We start from the raw sequence: 6,411 nt of genomic DNA on the forward strand, positions 1-6,411 counted from the left end.
GTAGTACAGCGGCTGCAAGTATAGACTCTAGAGCTAGACTGCATGGATTGGAATCCTGGCTCCGTCACTTATTAGATGTACGACTTTAGGTAAGTTACTCACCCTCTCTGAAGTCACTTGTCCACTCTGCGCCTGTTTTTTTTTTTTTTTTTTTTTTTATCTGCAAAATGGAGATGATAGTACTTATCTTGTAGTGCTGTTGTGAGGATGAAGTGAGTTAATATGTGGGAAGCTTTCTGCAGGGTGCCAGGCACACAGTAGGTCCTGTGAGAGCGTGGGCTCTTCCTCTTCTTCTCTGTTTGGGCCTCTGTAAATGTGAGTTGGATCAGATCGTCCACAGTACGGCCACCATAACATCTGTTTCTGCTCTCCTCTTAGATTTCATGAGTTCTTGGAAAGTCTAAACTCTGCTTCTAATTTGCTGCATCATGCTGGCAAACCATTTAAATGGAGAAGCAGCTAAATGACCCTGAATAGGTTACTTGATGTCTCCAGCCATCACTCCTGCTTAACTTTTCTAGGACCTCAACCAGAATAGTGCACACCTCCTAGCTGAAAAGTGTTTCTGGATCCCCCAGACCTATGGAGTGTTAGAAGTGGGACTGTTTGCCTCTTTCAGCACCCATCTGCCACCTCCCAGCTCGTGGGCAAGTTGCCCTTGAAGGTAAGGTGCAGGTGAGGCATTTCTGAGGTTAGCTCTGTGAGGGGGGAAAGCTGAGAAGACCACCTCCACAGGCGTGTGGGAAGCAGTGAGGGCTTTAGGCCCTCATAATTCTGCCGCCTTCTGCACCCCGTTCTTGGATGAAGACAATTGGCATTTTCAACGTCTGATATGAAGTACTGTATGTATGCAATTCAGGCTTCACTCCAACCCAAGGACTGCCCCTTAGCCCCTTAAATCAGGGGTTCAGGAGCCACTGATGCCTGCAGGATTCCTGTGAAGTTTCACCAGTGCACACCGCAATCCCTTGCACGGTGACTCAGGCAACAGTTTTATAAAATATTTTGCCATAGCAAAACAGGACTCCCCAGCCTGCCCGTCTCCAATACCTGTTTCCTCACACAGTCAGGGTCACGTGCTTTAGTCTTCTGTTATGGGAGCATGCACTTCAAAGCACCAATTTCTAATTTGGTTAGGGTAGTCTAAGCAATGCTGTGATTGCACACAGGCCCAAGCATGTCATGGCTCAACAGGAAAGCAGTTTACTTCTCACTTGTCTCAAGGTCTAGCAGGTTGGATCATTCTTTTCGAAGCAGTGATTCAGGAAACACAGCTCCGTCTACCCGGTGGGTCTACCATCTACAATGCATGGCTCTCAGAGTTGGGAACTTGGGAGTTCACTCCATTCCAGTATGATGGGGAAGGAAAAAGAGAAAGAGAGAGAGTGAGATGGGCCTGGAAGTGTCATCCCTGACTTTCATCCGTAACCTTCTGTCCACCTGGAACTCAGTCACATGCTGCCAGCTAATAGAATGGAGGCCAGGAATGGAGTCCAGCTGTGTGCCTAGGAAGAAGAGATGGCTTTGGTGAGCATCCTGCCAGTCTCTGCTACTGTTAACTACGGTATTGGTCCAAATCCTGTCTATTCTGCCTCCAAAAGTCTTCCACTTTTCTCTGTTTACAATATCATATTTTAAATTTCTATGCTAAATCTTATAACTCCTTTTTTTAAAAAATTTTCTGCTCCTGCTATTTTTTTTTTACAGCTTTATTGGAGTATAATTGCTTTACAATGGTGTGTTAGTTTCTGCTTTATAACCAAGTGAATCAGTTATACATATACATATGTCCTCATATCTCTTCCCTCTTGCGTCTCCCTCCCTCCCACCCTCCCTATCCCACCCTTCTATGTGGTCACAAAGCACCGAGCTGATCTCCCTGTGCTATGCGGCTACTTCCCACTAGCTAGCTATATTACGTTCGGTAGTGTATATATGTCCATGCCACTCTTTCACTTTGTCCCAGCTTACCCTTCCCCCTCACCATGTCCTCAAGTCCATTCTCTAGTAGGTCTGTATCTTTATTCCTGTGTTTCCCCTAGGTTCTTCATGACCATTTTTTTTTTTTTTTTAGATTCCATATATATGTGTTAGCATACGGTATTTGTTTTTCTCTTTCTGACTTACTTCACTCTGTATGACAGCCTCTAGGTCCATCCACCTCACTACAAATAACTCAATTTCGTTTCTTTTTATGGCTGAGTAATATTCCACTGTATATATGTGCAACATTTTCTTTATCCATTCATCTGTTGATGGACACTTACGTTGCTTCCATGTCCTGGCTATTGTAAATACAGCTGCAATGAACATTTTGGTACATGACTCTTTTTGAATTATGGTTTTCTCGGGTATATGCCCAGTAGGGGGATTGCTGGGTCATATGGTAGTTATATTTTTAGATTTTTAAGAAACCTCCATACTGTTCTCCATAGTGGCTGTATCAGTTTACATTCCTACCAATAATGCAAGAGGGTTCCCTTTTCTCCACACCCTCTCCAGCATTTATTGTTTGTAGATTTTTTGATGATGGCCATTCTGACAGGTGTGAGATGAGATCTCACTGTAGTTTTGATTTGCATTTCTCTAATGATTAATGATGTTGAGCATTTTTTCATGTGTTGGCAATCTGTATATCTTCTTTGGATAAATGACTATTTAGGTCTTCTGCCCATTTATCGTTAGGTTATTTGTTTTTTTTGATAGTGAGCTGCACAAGCTGCTTATAAATTTTGGAGATTAATCCTTTGTGAGTTGTTTCATTTGCAAATATTTTCTCCCATTCTGAGGGTTGTCTTTTCATCTTGTTTATGGTTTCTTTGCTGTGCAAAAGCTTTTAAGTTTCATTAGGTCCCATTTGTTTATTTTTGTTTTTATTTCCATTTCTCTAGGAGGTAGGTCAAAAAGGATCTTGCTGTGATTTATGTCATAGAGTGTTCTGCCTATGTTTTCCTCTAAGAGTTTGATAGTGTCTGGCCTCACATTTAGGTCTTTAATCCATTTTGAGTTTATGTTTGTGTATGGTGTTAGGGAGTGTTTTAATTTCATTCTTTTACATGTAGCTGTCCAGTTTTCCCAGCACCACGTATTGAAGAGGCTGTCATTTCTCCACACTATATTCTTGCCTCCTTTATCAAAGATAAGGTGACCATATGTGGGTGGGTTTATCTCTGGGCTTTCTATCCTGTTCCATTGATCTATATTTCTGTCTTTGTGCCAGTACTATACTCTCTTGATTATTGTAGCTTTGTAGTATAGTCTGAAGTCAGGGAGCCTGATTCCTCCAGCTCTGTTTTTCTTTCTCAAGATTGCTTTGGCTATTTGGGGTCTTTTGTGTTTCCATACAAATTGTGAAATTTTTTGTTCTAGTTCTGTGAAAAATGCCAGTGGTAGTTTGATAGGGATCGCATTGAATCTGTAGATTGCTTTGAGAAGTATAGTCATTTTCACAGTGTCAATTCTTCCAATCCAAGAACATGGTATATCTCTCCATCTATCTGTATCATCTTTAATTTCTTTCATCAGTGTCTTATACTTTTCTGCATACAGGTCTTTTGTCTCCTAAAGTAGGTTTATTCCTAGATACTTTATTCTTTTTGTTGCAATGGTAAATGGGAGTGTTTTCTTCATTTCACTTTCAGATTTTTCATCATTAGTGTATAGGAATGCCAGAGATTTCTGTGCATTAATTTTGTATCCTGCTACTTTACCAAATTCATTGATTAGCTCTAGTAGTTTTCTGGTAGCATCTTTAGGATTCTCTACGTACAGTATCATGTCATCTGCAAACAGTGACAGCTTTACTTCTTCTTTTCCGATTTGGGTTCCTTTGATTTATTTTTCTTCTCTGATTGCTGTGGATAAAACTTCCAAAACTATGTTGAATAATAGTGGTGAGAGTGGGTAACCTTGTCTTGTTCCTGATCTTAGTGGAAATGGTTTCAGTTTTTCACCATTGAGGATGATGTTGGCTGTGAGTTTGTCATATATGGCCTTTATTACGGTGAGGAAAGTTCCCTCTATGCCTACTTTCTGCAGGGTTTTTATCATAAATGGGTGTTGAATTTTGTCAAAAACTTTCTCTGCATCTTTTGAGATGATCATATGGTTTTTGTCCTTCAATTTGTTAATATGGTATATCACATTGATTCATTTGCATATATTGAAGAATCCTTGCATTCCTGGGATAAACCCCACTTGATTATGGTGTATGATCCTTTTAATGTGCTGTTGGATTCTGTTTGGTAGTGTTTTGTTGAGGAATTTTGCATCTATGTTTATCAGTGGTATTGGCCTGTAGTTTTCTTTCTTTGTGACACCTTTGTCTGGTTTTGGTATCAGGGTGATGGTGGTCTCATAGAATGAGTTTGGGAGTGTTCCTCCCTCTGCTATATTTTGGAAGAGTTTGAGAAGGATAGGTGTTAACTCTTCTCTAAATGTTTGATAGAATTCGCCTGTGAAGCCATCTGGTCCTGGGCTTTTGTTTGTTGGAAGATTTTTAATCACAGTTTCAATTTCAGTGCTTGTGATTGGTCTGTTCATATTTTCTATTTCTTCCTGGTTCAGTCTCGGAAGGTTGTGCATTTCTAAGAATTTGTCCATTTCTTCCAGGTTGTCCATTTTATTGGCATAGAGTTGCTTGTAGTAATCTCTCGTGATCCTTTGTATTTCTGCAGTGTTAGTTGTTACTTCTTCTTTTTCGTTTCTAAATCTATTGATTTGAGTCTTCTCCCTTTTTTTCTTGTTGAGTCTGGCTAATGTTTTATCTATTTGTTTATCTTCTCAAAGAACCAGCTTTTAGTTTTATTGATCTTTGCTATCATTTCCTTCATTACTTTTTCATTTATTTCTGATCTGATCTTTATGATTTCTTTCCTTTTGCTAACTTTGGGGTTTTTTTGTTCTTCATTCTCTAATTGCTTTATGTGTAAGGTTAGGTTGTTTATTTGAGATGTTTCTTATTTCTTAAGGTGGGATTGTATTGCTATAAACTTCCCTCTTAAAACTGCTTTTGCTGCATCCAATAAGTTTTAGGTTGTCATGGTTTCATTGTCATTTGTTTGTAGGTATTTTTTGATTTCCTCTTTGATTTCTTCAGTGATCTCTTGGTTATTAAGTAGTGTATTGTTTAGCCTCCATGTGTTTGTATTTTTTCCAGAATTTTTCTTGTAAGTGATATCTAGTCTCATAGCATTGTGGTCAGAAAAGATACTTGATATGATTTCAGTTTTCTTAAATTTACCAAGGCTTGATTTGTGACCCAAAATATGATCTATCCTGGAGAATGTTCCATGAGCACTTGAGAAGAATGTGTATTCTGTTGTTTTTGGATGGAATGTCCTATAAATATCAATTGAGTTCATCTTATTTAATGTATCATTTAAAGCTTGTATTTCCTTATTGCTTTTCACTGTGGATGATCTGTCCATTGGTGAAAGTGGGGTGTTAAAGTCCCCTACTATGATTGTGTTACTGTCAATTTGCCCTATTATGGCTGTTAGTATTTGCCTTATGTGTCGAGGTGCTCCTATATTGGGTGCATAAGTATTTACAATTCTTATATCTTCTTGGATCAATCCCTTGATCATTATGTAGTATTCTTCTTTGTCTCTTGTAATAGTCTTTATTTTACAGTCTACTTTGTCTGATATAAGACTTGCTACCCCAGCTTTCTTTTGATTTCCATTTGCATGGAATATCTTTTTCCATCCCTTCACTTTCAGTCTGTATGTGTCCCTAGGTCTGAAGTGAGTGTCTTGTAGACAGCATATATACAGGTCTTGGTTTTGTATCCATTCAGCCACTCTGTGTCTTTTGGGTGGAGCATTTAATCCATTTACATTTAAGGTATTTATCGATATGTATGTTCCTATTACCATTTTCTTAATTGTTTGGGGTTTGTTTTTGTAGGTCTTTTCCTTCTCTTGTGTTTCCTGCCTAGAGAAGTTTCTTTAGCATTTGTTGTAAAGCTGGTTAGGTGATGCTGAATTCTCTTAGCTTTTGCTTGTCTGTAAAGCTTTTAATTTCTCCATCAAATCTGAATGAGATCCTTGCTGGGTAGAGTAATCTTGGTTGTAGGTTTTTCTCTTTCATCACTTTAAATATGTCCTGTCACTCCCTTCTGGCTTTCAGAGTTTCTGCTGGAAGATCAGCTGTTAACCTGATGGGGATTCCCTTGTGTGTTATTTGTTGTTTTTCCCTTGCTGCTTTTAATATGTTTTCTTTGTATTTAATTTTTGATAGTTTGATTAATATGTGTCTTGGCGTGTTTCTCCTTGGATTTATCCTGTATGGGACTCTGCGCTTCCTGGACTTGATTAACTATTTCCTTTCCCATATTAGGGAAGTTTTCAACTATAATCTCTTCAAATATTTCCTCATTCCCTTTCTTTTTCTCTTCTTCTTCTGGGA

Source organism: Kogia breviceps, chromosome 1 (genome assembly GCF_026419965.1).
Source record: "Kogia breviceps isolate mKogBre1 chromosome 1, mKogBre1 haplotype 1, whole genome shotgun sequence".
NCBI lineage: Eukaryota > Metazoa > Chordata > Mammalia > Artiodactyla > Physeteridae > Kogia > Kogia breviceps.